This window comes from Lithobates pipiens, unplaced genomic scaffold (genome assembly GCF_037356315.1).
Source record: "Lithobates pipiens isolate NorthernLeopardFrog02 unplaced genomic scaffold, aLitPip1_a1.2 Scaffold_27, whole genome shotgun sequence".
Taxonomy (NCBI): domain Eukaryota; kingdom Metazoa; phylum Chordata; class Amphibia; order Anura; family Ranidae; genus Lithobates; species Lithobates pipiens.
Window position 1 is genome coordinate 59,260,756 of NW_027507788.1, and position 19,226 is coordinate 59,279,981.

Consider the following 19,226-nt stretch of genomic DNA (forward strand, 5'->3'; position numbering starts at 1 on the left):
AACATGTAACCAGTAAAAAAAATTTAAGCTAAATTTACTGTTTTTTCTTTTAGCATGAAACTTTTTCCTGAAAAAAAAACGTGTTCGAAAAATTGCTGCGCAAATACCGTGCGAGATAGATAGAGATTGCAACAGCCGCCATTGTATTCTCCGGGGTCTTTGCTAAAAAAACATATATAATGTTTGGGGGTTCTATGTAATTTTCTAGCAAAAATATTATGAATTTTACATGTAAGAGAAATGTCAGAATTGGCCTGGATGCGAAGTGGTTAAGCAACAAAGGACAATCCCACAATAACAGTGTACCAATAATATACCTTTACCATTACCTGGGTATCTGTTTCTCCACCTATAGGAAAAGGAAGAACACTGCATACCAATTGTAATTCACCAGAACGTGATTTTACTAGAACTGGTAAAACAGTAATTACAATAACTACACTGCCACACAAATGTAATGTGACAATGCAATGAATATACACAATTTCTTAATGCAAAAAGATTGTTTGGTTAACCCCTGCAAGCATGTCTCCAATTGGGACTAGTGCCCAGAGTGACAATGCTCTGACACTGGGCACCTTCCCTCCTGCAACACGCTGACAAATCACAATAATACAATGTTATACCAACACAGTATAATACAGTGCAATGCAGTACACCTTGCTCAATAGCTCCCCCTTGAGGTGTGGCTCAGTCCCTCGCTACGACAACTATGCACAAGGCCTCTCAGTGAAAGGTGCAGTCTTTAGTATTCTGCTAGCTTTTATACTGCAATGTATTGTAATCCAAGGGTTTTAATGAGTGAGAGAAAGATAAACTGACGATTTAAACTGTTCCAGTGGTGTGACACACTTATAATTGCCTCTGGTATATTTGTCTCTGAACCGTACAGTGTTGGTGTCTCAGTGAGGAAACGGCTTGAGGCCTGCTTGAATTTAGTCTATTTGGGTGCGACCCTTTTGTGGAACTACTGATCCCAGCAACACTGTAGTATGAGTCTGTGCGTTAACCACTACAATACAGGGCACTTTCACCCCCTTCCTTCCCAGCCCAATTTTCAGCTTTCAGCGCTCTATCGCTTTCAGTGACAATTGCGCAGTCGTGCTACACTGTACCCAAATGAAATTGTTATCATTTTGTTCGCACAAATAGAGCTTTATTTTGGTGTTCTTTATTCATGACTCCGTTTTTTTTTTTTTTGCGATATAAGCGCAAAAATAGCGGAAATTTGGAAAAAAAACTATATTTTCTTTTTTCTATTTGAAAAGAAATCCAATAAAATCTAATTTTGTCATAAATTTAAGCCAAAATGTATTCTGCTACATGTTTTTGGTAAAAAAAATTCCGTTAAGTGTATAATAATTGGTTTATGTGATCACGGACATATGTACGCAAATGATCATGTACATATGTGTGCAGGTGATCACGTACATATGTGTGCAGATAATCATTGGGACATGTGATTTTAGTGGGACATATGTGGGGCACATGTTTTTATTATTTGGGGACATGTATGTTTTGGGGACATGTGTGTTTTGGGGACATATGTGGGGACTGTGTTTGTACTGTGTGGTGTGTTGTGTGTTTACACTACACTGATGATCAGTGAGTAAAAAGCTGTAAAAAGCAGCCCATACTCACTGATCATCAGCCGGCTGCAGCGTTCTGCTCTCCTCTCCTCAGCGGTGACTTCCGTGTGAGGAGAGGAGAGCCGATTGCCTAGCAACCGGCTGTTTGTTTACATCACATGACGGCCGTGATTGGACACGGCCGTCATGTGGTCAGGAGGGCCAATCACAGAGCCCTCCTGCCGATCTGAGATGTGCTACTCCTGAAGGACGTTCCTGAACGTCCTATCAGGAGTAGACGGCTCCCACCCGGCCGTATATATGCATTGGCCGGGTGGGAAGTGGTTAAGTGCATTAAGAATTATGGGTGGTAGCCATCTCACCACACCAGGTCTGGAAACTGGAAACCTCCGCTTTGATTGTCCTGATCCTGCTGCCAGTCAGCACCGTCACACTGCTCCACTGTGTTTGATGACTGGGACCCTCAAATGGCTCTGTCAGGTGTCTCTGGATCCTTCCCGATCCGGTCACAGTGTCTCTCCAGCACACAGATATAAGGCAGGATCCCTGACTGAACCGCAGTTGCTGTAGGCCGCACTCTTTGGAATACCTCCTCACAGATCCTTGCAGGCAGGCCACGCGTCCCAAAGAGAAAGAAAAATGGCCACGCAGGGCTTTTTATATCCTACCCAGCATGCAGTTCAGTACTGAGTGTTCATGGGTAGGTTACTTGGCATTGTGGGTAGGTAAGTCCTTGTAAACTATGAGTCACTTCATGTAACATTTTCTCTATCTTCTTATCATAAACTAGATGTGACCAGAATTGTGTGACTGTTACAGAGCGAACCAGCCATAAATAGGTGAAGGTAAGTTTATTGTAATGGGTTGCAACTGAGGTTGGCATGGCTGATGGGGAAACATACATTTGGGTAGGCTGATGTCTGATGGCAGACATGGTTTGTTGGTTTGTTTGGCTGGGGCTGATTGCACCATGTCAGACCATGCTGAAAGTATAGGTTGTATAAACTGTAGTTTTAAGTCTCCCTGCAACAAAAGACTGAGCAGACACAATGCACTCAGCAATCACCTGTGGGGAACAGGCTGAGTAGCGTTCACAAAAATCAGCAGGATCATCTTTAAAAAGCCATACTAAGGATACAACCTGATTCATATTAAAAGGAGGAGTGAAATAATCATGGCCGTCTGGGATACAGGGCAGGGCCAGCTCAGTACAGATCTTGATCAAAGGCTGCACCTACCCAAACAATATATAACCCTGATCGACCAGGGAGTGAGCCAAACGGATAGCTGCAAACAACTGGGCACTAGACTATCCTTTCAAAGCCTGGTGGCAATAATCACTACTTTCAGATGCCAGCAGAGAAAAATAAATAACCTCCTCAGCATTCATGTTTGCAACTAAACTGAAGCAAAATGGTTCCCCTGTGCAGCCACTTCTGGTCAGGGATGGCCCTGGTATTCTATCATAAACTAGATGTGACCAGAACTGTGTGACTGCAACAGAGTGAACCAGACATAAATAGGTGAAGATAAGTTTATTAAAGTAAATGCATATAAATGTGAAAACACCACCAATACAAACTGAGTGAACAAACCAAACAACCAAACAGTGAAGATAAACAAACAAACCAGCATATGTAGCAAAAGGGAGTACCAGAATCGTAGTCAAGCCAGGCCAGGGTCATAAACAGGAGTACAGCAGATGGGGGGACAAGGAGAAAGGGATCAGGTTGCAGGATAAGGTTCCAGGGATGTAGGAATAGATAGGATCAGGTACAACAGGTTCAGGATGCAGGAATCAAGCTTCAGGGTCAGGTAACAGATAAACAGGCTGCAGGTCAGGGCACAAGGACAATACCAAGGCAAGGTGTGTGTGCACTTGCCGGGTATTTATACAATGGCTGCCATCAGTCATGTGACGCCTGATTGCAGAAGGTATCTGCGCCACACTGCCAGGATCCCTCCGCTGGTGGACGCCAGTACTGCGGCCCAAAGATGACATAATTCCAGCAGGGAAAAGCTCTTCCGACAGCTCCAAACTGCCAGGAGACACCTGCTGGTGGATCTCAGTACTGCACGCCAAATGATCGATTATACCAGCGGAGGGAACCTTTCCTGACACTTCTTCAACTTCTACATTTAGGCCACTAGATGGTGCCAAATACCAACTTAGGACACCATCCATAGTTTAACATTACATAGCACTAACAGGCAAAAATACCAGTGCTACATTTGTATAACTTGATACACTGCGGCAATGCTGAAAGGTTCATTTTTGGTCAAACAGCAGGACATAGTTCACAAGTTGAAGATGGTAAAACAAAGGCTGAGTAGGAAGATCGAACTCTTGAGTCAACTCTGAATAATAATTCAGCTTATGAGTCTGTATGAAATAAGGATATTGCAGGTATGACCTTTTGGAATCCAGATTAAAAAGGGCTTTTCAATAAATATTTTGGTGAAACATTGGTTTAGCATGAATAGGAAGATATCACAATATATATGGGGATAGTCCCATCTTCTGCCATGTCTTTCCTGGGTGACAATTGTATCACAAATAAGTACCGTAAGTTTTATCTTAAAACCAAACTTTACCCATAACAGTTTAAAAATAAATAAAGTTTTTTTTTTTTTTTTTTTTAACAACAAAAGAACATACATTTCATATTAATAATTATGCTACCAAAATTAGCGTGTCCTGTTAACTGCCTCCAGCATTCCTCTTGTTTCTTCTTACTGGAGCTCTCTTCCCCTCTCCTTGGTCTCCAAAACGATATGTCACTTTCTGTAATTAAAATGTGTGCATTTCCAGCCTAGATTGTATGTCTTGGTTCAGATAGAGAGAAAGGTTGACAGAAGTTAAACAGTGCTGAAGTTCACAGACTGCTGCTGCTAAAGGGAGAAATGGAAGAATATTGGGGAGATAACATAAGCCACTCTACTTGTAAGTTTAACTCTTTTGTGTCTCCCAGGTGACAGAGTCTGTCCTGTCACCTCTCCTGCTTTTCTGCTCTAAAAGCTTTTCCCCCCGCATGAAAAAAGCCCCCCAACCCGTTCTCCAGAGTCCTGCCTCGCGCAGTCACCTCCCAAACATACAGAGCGCTGTCAGAAACCATGAATCAGACTGAGACAGAAGTACAGTTAAATCACACTTGTTTAATAATTATAAAAAAAAAAGAAAAAAAAAGGTAAACGGAGTAAACATAGTCAAAACATAGCCAGAGTTCAGGAACCAAAACGGATAGTCAGACAAGCCAAAACGTCAGGGAGCCAGAGATGAGCATAGTAGAACAGCAAGCAGGATCTGGAGCCAGAAGGAATGTCAGCCAAGCAAGCCTTTAACAGGAACACAGGAGAGCATCTCTAGAGATGTGACCAAGCTGAAGGCAGAGATCATCTGGACTGGAAAGCTTAAGTAGGCAGGACTGAGCAGGATATCAAACAGGTGAGTCACTGTGGAGAGATAGGAGCTGGCAATTAGCCGACAGCTGAGTGGACAGCTTTGAGAAAAAAGGGCTGATCTCAGCCCTGACACTCTCAAACTTTCCTTTTACCATCTGGATGCGTGCACGATATTACGCACAGTAGAGACAAGTGGAGTGCCATCCAGGGGCTGAGCCCAGCCTCGACGGTACCCCCTCCTCAATGCCCCCCCCCCGGAAGACCACCAGGCTTGAAGGGAAAAAGTCTATTGAAATAACGGAGGACAGGGGCATGTACGTCCGAGGATGAGACCCAAGAGCATTCCTCAGGACTGCACCATTTCCAATGCACCAGGTACTGTATACGCCCACGAAACCAAGGGAGTCAACAATGGACTGTACTTCAGTAGCATGGACCTGAGCAGCAAGAATTTTGTCACCCAAAGGAGAAGTGAGACTAGTGCAAACCATAGCCAGAATAGGATCAGGAGGAATCATAAGACCTGGAACCGACTCCCTCGTGGAAGTGGAGAAAAATTGTTGCAACAAATAGCCAGCCCTTACATTCTTAGTACCAGGTAAGAAAGAGACAATGTAATTGAAATGAGACAAGAAAAGAGCACATCTGGTGCCCTTCTGGGAGAGAAGGGTTTAGCCTCATACAAGAATGTGAGATTCTTATGGTCAGTAAGTATGAGAACCGGCACAGTGGTACCTTCGCCGAGATGTCTCCATTTTTTCAGGGCTAAAATGATCGCTAACTGCTCTCTGTCACCAATCTCCTAATTGCACTCTGCAGGTAACAATTTTTTGGAAGCAGCCACAAGGATGCATAGGGCTCTCAGAGGTAGGACGTTGAGACAGAAGGGTGCCAACTCAAGTGTCAGAAGCATCAACCTCAAGGAAAAAAGGTAACATAGGATCAGGATGTGCCAACATAGGAGCAGAAACAAAGGCAGACTTGAGACTCTCAAAGGCCTTAATGGACTCAGGAGACCAATTCTGTGAGTTACTGTCCTTTCTAGTCATATCAGTCAGGGGCTTGACCAGAGATGAGAAGTTACGAATAAACTTCCAATAATAGTTGGCAAAGCCAAAAAACACTGCAGAGGATGTAAACCCACGTGTTGGGGCCACTGTAGGACTGCTGAAAGATTCTCTGGGTCCATCGAAAAACCAGCAGTGGAAATGACATAACCCAGAAATTTAACCTATTCATGATGGAATTCGCACTTCTCCAATTTACAATAGAGATTGTTCTCTCAGTTTCTGAAGCACACAACAGACATCTGTGTGGTGGCTCTCCAGTAACTTGGAAAATATGAGGATATCGTCGAGATAAACCACCACACATAACTGCAACAAAACTCGGAGGACATCGTTAATAAATTCCTGGAATACTGCTGGGGCGTTACAAAGGCCAAAAGGCATTACGACGTACTCATAATGGCCTGTTCTGGTATTAAACACAATTTTCCCCTTGTCACCCTCCTTTATCCTCACAAGATTATATGCCCCTTGCTCCCTTGAGGCAGTCAAATAACTCCGTAACCAATGGAATTGGATAGGCATTCTTAATTGTGAAACAATTGAGACCCCTATAATCAATACAAGGTCTCAGTTCACCACACTTCTTCACAAAGAAGAAACCAGCAGGAGATGAGGATTTGCAGATGAAACCTCAAGAAAGTGCGTCTGCAACATACTCCTCCATGGCCTTATCCTTCTAGACCGACAAAGGGTAAACCCGGCCACGAGGGGGTATGGCACCAGGTTGAAGGTCAATTGCATAATCATACAACCGGTGTGGGTTCAAATTACGGACTTGTGGGCAGGCTATAGTGGTCTTCTGTCAAGAGTCACAATTGCAACTGGAGTGTCATGCAGCTGCAGCGGAATCGAGTGCTTCGATACAAAGGCAGCATCAATGAAGAGGCCTGCAGCCCCTGGGTAAATTAGAACCTGTATCTCAACAGACACCTCAGCCCAAGAAAGAGTAACCGAAACCAGAGACTTATCCTTCTGGATAACTGGGGATGAAACAACACCACCTAAGATCTATCCATGACAGGACCTCAAAGTTCGGGCGTTCCCTGGATGGGTAGGACAAGCCTTCAAAAAGTGACCTGCCTGGCCACAATAAAAGGCACACTCTCTCCCTCCTCCTAAGGCAGTGGTTCTCAACTCCTGTCCTCAGGATCCACTAACAGGCTAGATTTTAAGCATTACCTTGGGTGAGATGCAGACTAGAATACTGCAATCACTGAGCAGCAAATAATATCACCTGTGATGTATTTCCGTTATCTTGCAAACCTGGCCTATAAGTGGGTCCTGGGGACAGGAGTTGAGAACCACTGTACTAAGGGTTCTCTCATCAGCAGAGAGACATGTGAAGCCCAAGTGCATGGGTTCATCTTCACAGACCAACTGGATACCAGGAGGCATTGGAGGTGAGGGAGGCAGGGGTGGGACTGCAAATTTTGGAGACAAACGTACAGGAGCCTTCCGCAAGCGCTCCTTAAAACGTAGTCTCTCTGAATCTGGAGTCAATGAAGATGGCAAACGTGATCAACCTTTCCAGCTCAGTGGGTATATCTCGGGCTGCTATCTCATCCTTGTTGGTATCCGAAAGACCATGAGAAAAAGCAGCCACGATGGCCTTATTGTTCCAAGCAACATCTGCTGCCAGAGTATGGAATTAAATGGCCTAATCTGCAACAGTTCTCATACTCTGATGAACATGAGGCACTTGCCAGCAAAAGCAGAGCGTGTGGGATCGTCAAATACCCTTTAAAGGAAGTCACAAACTCAGGGTAATGCAAGACAACAGGCGGCACAGTGGTGTAGTGGGTAGCACTCTCGCCTAGCAGTAAAAAAGGTTTAAAAAAAAGGGGTCGCTGGTTCGTATCCCAACCATGACACTACTTGCCCGGAGTTTGCATGTTCTCTCTGTGCCTGTGTGGGTTTCCTCCCACACTCCAAAGACATGTTGGTAGGTTAATTGGCTTCTGACCTTGGATTGTGGGCTCCTTGAGGGTAGGGACTGATGTGATTGTGCAGTGTATGTGTGGAGCACTGCATAAGTTAATGGTGCTATATGGGTACCTTAAATAGAGATAATTGTGGACACTCACTCAGGATGGACTGGTTGGACTGGTGTCTTTACTAACCACGTAACAGGTTTTTGCTCCCATAGAGGGTTTGCCCAGGCCAAGGCTCTCTCAAAAATCAAAGATGACTTCCGGGTCCAGCGCCGCATGGAGTAGCTTCTCCTCTCCTCGGCTCCCGCAGCATGACCCTAAATCGGCCTGAAAACTCTGCCTGAGCCGCCCCAAACATCCACAGCCTCCTCCGGGTGAATACCGCCTCCACATGGACTGGTTTGTGGAAAAAAACAGCAATCGCAAACGGCCCTGACGGCGCAGCCGGCCAAGCCGCAAATTGAGGCCCCGGTCATGGCCTACACGGAGCTTCTCACTGACACCCAGACGGCCGAAATGGAGGTAAGCGGCTGCACACCACCTCAGTCCTCCACATATGCAGCAGCTTCAAATGCCCCCTCTCCTTTCACCTCCGCCCCACAATCTCATGGGGGATAACAGCACGGAGTGCAGGCTTTGGCAGCCCTCCTATCCCCATGATTGCTGCCTCTGTAGAGAAAGCAGTTAACGCGGGAATGAATCAAATCAAGGCCCAGCTAGGGGGGGTACACCACCAGGCTAAATGACCTAGAACACCACATATCTAGCGTGGAAGAGGAGCTGTACCAGGCTCAGGCCACAGAACATGCTCAGGACAAGACCAATCAATATATCATCCAAAATTTGGACGATTTAGAGAATAGGTCTAGAAGGAGCAACCTGCGATTTGTGAGTGTCCCAGAATCGCTTCAATTGCAAGCTCTCTCAGAATTCTGCACCAGGCGTATTCCTGAAGCACTAGGCCTCACAAGCCCCTGCACAGTGGAACGGGCCCACCGCATGGGATCTTTCAACTCTGATCGCAAATCGCCCCATCCAATAATTGTGAAGTATCTTAACTACTCTGACAAAGCCCTTATCCTACAAAAGTTCAGGCAAAACCGCTCTCTCCAGGTCGACAGAATAAGGGTCCTAATATTTGCGGATTACTCAATTGAAGTTTCAAAAAAACGGAAAGCATTCCAGCAGGTTTGCACAGAACTTTATAAGCAGCAAATAAAATTTACGCTGGCATTGCCGGCGATCCTCCGCCTCAAAACCCCAACTGGGGAACAATTGTCCTTCCACGACCCCTTGGAAGCGGAATCCTTTCTACGATCTCTACGTGCAGACCCACATCCAAACACCATCAAAGGAGCCCATGAAAGGACTCACCCAAATGCTTCAGACACTCGCCCCGGACTATCACCGGGCCACCCCTCGCTGAGAAAAAGTCGCATATCGTGACTCTGACACTCACCCCTCAAGGGCGCATGCAATGCAACACCTCAGGTCTGGCTCTATCTTCCTACCAAATTTCGCAGAGATGACACTTTCCATTCTTCTCTCACCCTACTTATTTGTAAATCACCATTTTTTATTTTTCTCTAGATGACTGTATCTCTGTTGCTATGTTACAAGTTATGTTCCTAAGCCATTATTACTCTATCTAGATAAAATGCCTTTATCGCGCTCAGCCTCTCCTCCTGGTCTCACTGCGTATCTTCCCTTGAAATCTTGTCTTCCCCCATACACGACCTGAGGCACCCACGCACACTCTGTTTCTAAAAACGTGCTTCTCTTATGCAACACTAACCGGGTCCTGTATTGGGAGCTGACCTACTCAGTGATTCCATGCGGAAAAAAAAGAGAAGTTCCCACAACGGTTGTTTTGTTTTATTTTCAGGTCCCCCTCCCAACCTCCTCCCCTCCTTCTTTCTTCACACCCGGGGCCCATGTACAACTTCACACTATTCTCTACCACACTCCTACTTTGAGAACAGAACCACATCCCCTAATCTAGCAATGACTTCACAATATTAATAATAATAACACTGACTTTCAGCAATACATAGAAAAAGCTTGGTCAGAATACTCCACAGCTAACGCACCCACATCGCTGACCCGAATCTCTTTTGGGATACTGGCAAAGCATACCCCAGGGGACCGATCATCTCCTATGCCACCTCTTACAAAAAGAACACTTTAACCAAATACAAGTCAGCCAGCACACGGTTACATCGTGCAAAAAGCTCCTTGACCTCCAAAGACTCTCCTGACAGTAGAGATGAATGACAGGCAGCCAAGAGAGCATTCAACACATGGGCAGACACCCTTGAATTAACCAAAAAGGCACACTTAGATGCCACTCTCTACAAATTTGGAAATAAAGCAGGCAAATTGCTAGCCAGACTTTGTAAGGGACCGTTCCGACCGACCCATATTACCTCCTTACGAGACGCCAAAGGAACCGTACATTCCACCCCACAAACAATAAACAACACCATGCTTCAATACTACCAAGCATTATACGCTCCTGACCCCATAGACAAATAGCTCAATCCTTCCTAGAAAAGGTAGACATGCCCAAAGTCTCTCCACTACAATTAGAAGCCCTTAATGCTCCTATCTCCCTTTCTGAAATCTCTACCACCATCCGCAACCTAACCCCCTCCAAAGCCCCCGGCCCAGACGGATTCACTAGCGAATTCTACAAAACATCACAGAACCCATTCCCCACAAGGTTTACAACGGCATATGGTCCAGTGGTTTGTACCTACAAACGGGAAATCAGGCCATTATCAAACTACTTTCCAAAAAAGGTAAAGACCCCCAAAACCCAGGATCTTATAGACCAATCTCACTGCTAAACCTGGATGTAAAAATCCTAAGATCATAGCCACTAGACTCGCCACTATCATCCCCTCACAGATACACTCCGCCCAATCAGGCTTTGTAAAAGGCAGAACCGCGACCCTAAACATACGTAAAGTCATGTTGGCCCTAGAACATGCCAAACATAACCCCAACGGAGACTTTGCCATCATTACTTTAGATGCAGAGAACGCCTTCAACAATGTCAGCTTTGAATGGCTCTCCATGGCCATGTCAAAAATGGGATTCACAGGCCCCTTCTGCCATCTCATTAACACCATGTATATGGCCCCCTCGACTAGACTGGTTTCAGCAGGCCTACTCTCAGAAAATTTCCGACTCCACAAGGATACGCGGCAAGGTTGCCCACTATCCCCGCTCCTAATCAATATTGCACTAGAACCTCTTTCCAGATATTTAGCCCAATCCGCTCCCCTCCACGGCATTAAAGTCAGCTCACATGACCTACGCACTTCTCTCTTTGCGGACGATGTCCTTATTTTCACAGCCAATCCCTCCTCTGACATGTACTCGATCAAAAAGATATTCAACTAATTTAGGTCGTGCTCAGGCCTTCGAATTAATTACGACAAGAGCGAAATCCTTCCCATGGGCCCAGGATGGGGTGGAGAGAGTACCTATCACTCTATCTTCTCCGTAGCCATCTCCCACATCACTTACTTAGGAATCAAGATAGGAAAACTACCCATCTTTTTAAATCACCTAAACTACCCCCCGCCGATCACCACATATCTCAAGAGTTGGTCAACTGGATGGATCTGCCTCTCTCGCTCCTGGGAAGATGCCATCTAGTAAAAATGGTCAGTTTTGCTATACCCAATGCAAACTATTCCTCAACTCATGCAACACAAAGATATCAAACTTCTAAATTCAACCATTTCAAAATATCTATGGCAAAACAAAAAACCACGTATAGCCTTGAAGAAATTACATCTTTCCAGACGCGATGGGGGAATTAGTCTTCCAAATGTTAGGATTTATAATTTAACATGTCTATTACGAACTAGCTTGGACTGGATATCACAATCCTACCACTATTCCAATTATTCCTTGGAAGCCAAAATGGCACTACCCTACTCATTAGTGGCCCTTCTCCATTGCAAATGAAAATCACTCCCCCCTCCGTACCAACACAATCTACTGCTGCGAGACACAGCTATAGCATGGAGAGAAGTCAGGAAAATCCTCAAGCTGTCTCCATTTATGTCTATCCACCTACCAATCCAGGGGAACTCTAGTTTCCCCCCTGGAATGGAACATAAACCTTTTATCGTTTGGCAGGACAAAGGCCTTACAACATTTTCTACTATGTGCAAAAAGGAAACAGGATGTCCTCTACCCTTCTCGAACATAGCTAAATCCTTCTCACTTCCTCAAACCCATGTCTTACACTATAATCAATGCATCGCATTCTTAAAGGTAGCATGCAAGGAGGGCTGCAAGAGATTTTTAAACCAAACATCACGGACCAAATGCTCCTAGACAACTCTTACAAAATCTCAGACATATATAAACCTCTTCTAAAAGCCGCCCCCCCCCCCCCCCCCGACCTCCTCATCAGTGGCCAACTGATCCAGACCTGGTGGGAAAAAAAAATTCTAAAAGGCCTCAGTAAAGTGCAACAATTAACTCCCAATGAAATATGGAGAGAAACTCAACTAAAGATCGCACATAGAGCCCACATACCTTTCTTATACTCCAAATCAGATCAGAGCAAGACCTCTTGCCCCTTCTGCCACCAAACAAAGCCATCCCTTACTCATCGCTTCTGGTCATGTCCATTCATATCTACCTTCTGGGATCAGGTCCTATCATACATTTTTGAAGTAACCCTACTAAAGTTGCCTAAGGACCCACTGCTCCTCATCTTTGGCCACTGGGATTGCCAACTGCTGCCATGGTCCCAAACTACTACCAACACGACCAACACCATTGGAAACCCCAACAAAGCCACCTCCCACAAAAAACGGTCGTTGATCTGTCTGCTTATTGCACAGAGAACCATATTGAATCACTGGACTTCGTCGCTCCCTCTGAATGACGCTCACCTCAAACGAGAGCTCCTTCTCCTACTATTTAAAGATCGTCTCAACACGGACTTCAAATAGGAAAAATCCAGCACTCTTTTCTATTCCAAGTGGCAAACCTTCATGCTCTCAGCACTCCCTCCAGAAGAACTAGCCATCTTCAATCAATACACATTCTCCTATTTCGGAACTCCTCTTTCATCTTCAGGGGATGCGTTCCCCACCTTAAAAAAAATTCACAACCAGTGAACTCTAGCTTCAACTGGTCGCAATCTCCACCACAAATTCTCTCAACTCATTAACTCCATTTACCTTTATCAACAGTGTGAACACACCCACCCTCAACTGCCACTACCTTGAACATGGTACCCCCCCCCCCCATCTACTTTACTGCTCTGCTTCTACTACATGGATGAGCTCTTTCTTCCTACTCCACCTCCCTCCCCGCTATTGCACCCTATCCCCCCCCCCTCCTGTTATTGTTTTCATTTGTTCCTTCTTGCCAACCTAGGGGTTTTATTGTAGTCACGGCTTACAGATCCCTCCAGATAACACCTTCTGTTGATAACTATGTGCTAAGGACATCTCCTTTAGAGATCCCATTCTGGTATTCTCCTTTTCAACCCCTAGAATGCTATGTTACCTTACTTACTTATAATATTCTGTAAAATGTTCTTACAAATTGTCAATACTCAGTCTTTATATCTCAATAAAAACTTTTGAAAAAAATAAAATAAAAAAAATAAAAAAAAGCAAAGATATCATGAAACCTGCTTTGCTTCTGTCTGTGGGAAATGCCTGGGGCAGCATCTCAAATTATTTATCAACCTGGTTGAGAATCTCTCTGCATTGAACCGGATCACCCCCAAATCGCTGAGAAAGCAGAGCGGAACCAGACATACCTCTTATAGAGGCAATACACGAGGCAGATGTCTGCACAGTTACTGGAGCAGCAGCAGGGGCGGCCTGCAACACAGGTTGTACTGGAGCAGCCACAGTGGGAGATTCCAGGTGAGCCATGGCAAACTGATCCATGCGGTGATCCTGCTCATCCAATCTGGAATAAATATTACCAACAAGTGGATTCACAGCTTCTTCTGAATTCATGGCCTTCGCCTACTTTCAGAAACCATGAATCAGACTGAGACAGAAGTACAGTTATATCACACTTGTTTAATAATAATAAAAAAAGGTAAACTAAGTAAACGTAGCCAGAGTTCAGGAACCAAAATGGAAAGTCAGACAAGCCAAAACGTCAGGTAGCCAGAGATAAGTGTAGAGCAGCAAGCAGGATCTGGATCCAGAAGGAATGTCAGCCAAGCAAGTCTTTAACAGGAACACAGGGGAGCGTCTCTAGAGATGTAACCAAGGCAAAGGTAGAGATCATCTGGGCTAGATGGCTTAAGTAGTCAGGACTGATGAGCAGGATATCATCAACAGGTGAGTCACTGTGGAGAGATAGGAGCTGGCAATTAACCGACAGCTGAGCGGCCAGCTTTGAGAAAATAGGGCTGATCCCAGCCCTGACACTCTCAAACTTTCCTTTTACCATCTGGGTGCGTGCACGGTATTACGCACAGTAGAGACAAGTGGAGTGCCATCCAGACAAACTTCCACCCCCTCCCCTCCAAGCGTTAGTAATTGGCCACAGGCCAACTAGTCCGTGCCCTTCCATGCACCATGTCGGAGGTGTTTGCGCAGACGTCATCCTGTCTCAGTGGAACAAGGTGAGCATGGCTGTGCTGCTATTGGCTGTGTGGTGATCTGTATGTAAATAGTCTCAGTGTGTCCAACCAAAATTGGTTGGAAGAGCAGGGTTAGGGGGCGGTGATTGGGTGTGTCAGCTGTCAGCAATGTGCATCTGTTCAATGCATGCCTAGTAGTGGAAGACATTTTGTGGGTGGGGTTAATATTGGGGGAAGAAGTGACAGGTTATCTTATGGATCTTTGTACTGGAACCTTACAGGATAATGACAGGAAGAATAATTGTCAGTGTTCCGTGTCTGCTTCTTATTCCAGAGCCTCAGCCTTCACCTGCAGCACATGTACTATGTAAATACCGACTTCATTACAAGTCAGGCCACTCCCACCTCACACGTGCAGTGGATTTTAACCACACCTCCTGCTCCGCTCAGCAATTCATTAATTTTAATTCTAGGAATCCATGGAAAAAAAGGCTGTGCATGCGTATTTGCTGCAGATTAAAAACGCACTGGACTGCATCTGAACACACTCCAGATCAGTTTCGGTGCATTTTTATGCGTTTCTGGATGCATTCCAGATGCTTTTTTTCTTCTATTTTCTTGGGGTTTTTTTACACTGTACTAGGGTCTGGTGCATTGCTATGGTGCACTGATATGCTTAATGTTAATATTGTTAAAGTTGCTAATATTTATTTTTGGAACTTAATTCTGTATAAAACATTTAACAGTGTCATTTCATAAGATAATTTATGATGGTGTGTTTAAGGGCGGGGCGAGTAAAGGCTCGTTTACACGATCAGATTTTTGGACGTCTGTTCATCCGTTTTTTTGTTGCATGCTAGTCTCATGTCGAAAGTGGTTGCATTTGTGCCCTAAAATTAACTTTAGTGTATTTTTTACTGAAATTTTGCATTTCATAAACAGTTGTGTTAATATTGCGTGACATAAAAAATTGGGACTACCACCTGGCCTCAAAAATGAAGTAGTTCAAGTGGAACTAAACCCATCCATTTAACATTGGATGGCAAATGGCTGGTGTCATAACTGATCACATGTACAGCATCATGGCATTTGAAGATCAAACAGAGGCCAAGATAGCAGCTTCCATAGGAGGATTTATTCCTGCTTTAACCTCTTGCTGACCTGCTCCCAGTAGATATACTGCGAACAGGAACCATGACATAACCGTACTTCTTAATGTACTTCCTGGTTTGACGGTGGGCATGCGTGTGCCCCCTGCTTACCTATTCTGCGATTGGACACAGCACGAGTTTGTCAGCAGATTTCAGCAAATGAATTTGGCTGAAACCTGCTGATTGACTGTGGCCAATTACAGCACTGAGTACTGTATTGACAAACACAAAGAACTCTGTACACAGATAGTGATGTGTCTGTTTTTCTTCTTGAAATCAACTCTGGTTTCAGGGAGAAAAATCAGGATAGATCTGTAGGTAAAAGCAGCACACATTACATACATTACACTTGTTAGGTACACAGTTAACCCATTGATTTCGCCTTGATATTTACCCCTTCCCAGCCAGTGTCACTATTACAGTGTACAGAATTATCACTGATCACTGTGTTAGTGTCACTAGCGATGTCAGTTAGCGACCCTCCCAGCCCGTGTTAGTTAGCGCTAAATTGCACTCCACGCTAGAACAGCACCACTAGAAGTCGCTAATCACCACCATTATAGTATTGTGTCTGCATGGATCAGCATCTTGATCAAAATCCAAATTATACGAGTGGGAGGGGCGTGGCCTGACGCGAATGGCGACGGATGTTTGATTGAATGCTCCTGCTGCTTGCGGAGCTATCCGTCGCCATCCACATGATCTGTTGCACAACATCGGCTTAAGCTACCTCAGCCAGCTTGCTGAGACCCGCTGCAGTGTCCCGGACGGATATTGCGGCGCTCATTGCTGCGTGGACTCAGGGGATTCGCCGCGCTGTGATCCTTCGGCCGCCGCCATCTTTTTTTTCCCGAGGCCTCACGGAAAATCCTTGGCCCTGTCTTCTGGAGAGGTAAGGGGCCTTCATCGGTCTCCCCCCATCACTCCCCCTCCTGCCAGGATACCTCCGGTGGCGTTCCCTGGACTCTGGGGTGCTCGGGGAGGCCGCGGCCTAGTAAAGCCTACGGATCCCCGGTGTTTCCTGTGGCCGCCGCCCGGGATCGAGCTCCGCGGCCGTTCCGGCCTCCCACCACGGCCGAGGGCTCAGCATTCCCAATGGAGACGGAGACTAGCTATGGCTGAGTAGGAGCAAGCTTTCCTGGAGCGCCCGGTCGCCTCTCGACCACCCCGACTGTTTAAGTACCTTTTAAAGCACTATGCACTCCGCTAAGAAGAAGGGAGCCAAGCGGAACAACAAACTATTGAACTCAGCGTCCCACACCCCGACCTCCGGAGAGCTTAGCCGGTTATTTCACCGCCAGAATTATACGAGTGTTCCCAATATAATAGTATCCCCAAAAATTTAGTTTTTTGCCAAAAACATGTATCAAGATACATTTTGACCTAAATTTATGAAGAAACTGGATTTTATTGGACATGATTTATAACAGTAAATAGGAAATATCTTTTCAAAAATATATTTTTTTTGTTTATATATTAAAAAATAAAATTATAAAAATGTCATTTGGGTACAGTGTTGCATGACAGAGCAATTGCCTGTGAAGTAGCACAGTGCTGAATAGCAAAAGATGCCCTGGTCATGAAGGGGGTAAGACCTTCCACAGCTCATGTGGTTAAACATGACATTGATAAAAAAAAAAAAAAGCAATGTCGTTTTTTTGTCTCCATATACAGCAAAGTTGTAATTGGCGAAAGCACAGTGGCTTTAGTATGTACATCATATGATGGGAGTAGAGTGGATGTAGTGTGTACACCATATGATGGGAGTAGAGTGGATGTAGTGTGTACACCATATGATGGGAGTAGAGTGGGTGTAGTGTGCACACCACATGATGGGAGTAGAGTGGGTGTAGTGTGCACACCATATGATGGGAGTAGAGTGGATGTAGTGTGTACACCATATGATGGTAGTAGAGTGGATGTAGTGTGTACACCATATGATGGGAGTAGAGTGGGTGTAGTGTGCACACCATATGATGGGAGTAGAGTGGGTGTAGTGTGTATACCATATGATGGGAGTAGAGTGGGTGTAGTGTGTACACCATATGATGGGGGTAGAGTGGATGTAGTGTGTACACCATATGATGGGAGTAGAGTGGGTGTAGTGTGCACACCACATGATGGGAGTAGAGTGGGTGTAGTGTGCACACCATATGATGGGAGTAGAGTGGATGTAGCGTGTACACCATATGATGGGAGTAGAGTGGATGTAGTGTGTACACCATATGATGGGAGTAGAGTGGGTGTAGTGTGCACACCATATGATGGGAGTAGAGTGGGTGTAGTGTGTATACCATATGATGGGAGTAGAGTGGGTGTAGTGTGTACACCATATGATGGGGGTAGAGTGGATGTAGTGTGTACACCATATGATGGGAGTAGAGTGGGTGTAGTGTGTATACCATATGATGGGAGTAGAGTGGGTGTAGTGTGTATACCATATGATGGGAGTAGAGTGGGTGTAGTGTATACACCATATGATGGTAGTAGAGTGGATGTAGTGTGTACACCATATGATGGGGGTAGAGTGGATGTAGTGTGTACACCATATGATGGGGGTAGAGTAGATGTAGTGTATACACCATATGATAGGAGTAGAGTGGATGTAGTGTGTACACCATATGATGGGGGTAGAGTGGATATAGTGTGTACACCATATGATGTAAGCAGAGTGGATGTAGTGTGTACACCCAGTAGAGGTTATCATCCCTGACAACCCAGGATGTATCATCCATGTGTGCAGAATGTTCACTGCACCGGGACCCCCCCATCTCTCCCCACTGAGCACCAGGACCCCCCAGCTCTCCCCACTAAGCACCGGGGCCCCCCATCTCTCCCCACTAAGCACCAGGACCCCCATCTCTCCCTACTAAGCACCAGGACCCCCAACTCTCCCCACTAAGCACCAGGACCCCCCAACTCTCCCCACTGAGCACCAGGACCCCCCTTCTCTCCCCACTAAGCACCAGGACCCCCCTTCTCTCCCCACTAAGCACCAGGACCCCCCTTCTCTCCACCACTGAGCACCAGGATCCCCATCTCTCCCCACTAAGTACCGGGCCCCCATCTCTCCCCACTAAGCACCAGGACCCCCATCTCTCCCCCATTGAGCATCAGGACCCCCCTATCTCCCCCCCACTGAGCACCAGGACCCTCCATCTCTCCCCACTAAGCACCAGGACCCCCCATCTCTCCCCACTAAGCACAAGGACCCCCATCTCCCCCCACTGAACACCAGGACCCCCCATCTCTCTCCTCTAAGCACCAGGACCCCATCTCTCTCCACTAAGCACCAGGACCCCCCATCTCTCACTAGAGATCCCTTTTGTCCTCCTTGAAGACAAAGCTGCATTATTTTAGGCAGGTATGTGGGGTTAGGGGCAGGGCCGCATCAGGTAGGTTGTATGGGGCCCCATGAAAGCACCCCACCCACTGCACCGATCACCCTTGCCTGTCCCGTGTCCTCCCCCCAGTCCCCCGTATCCTCCTCTGTCCCC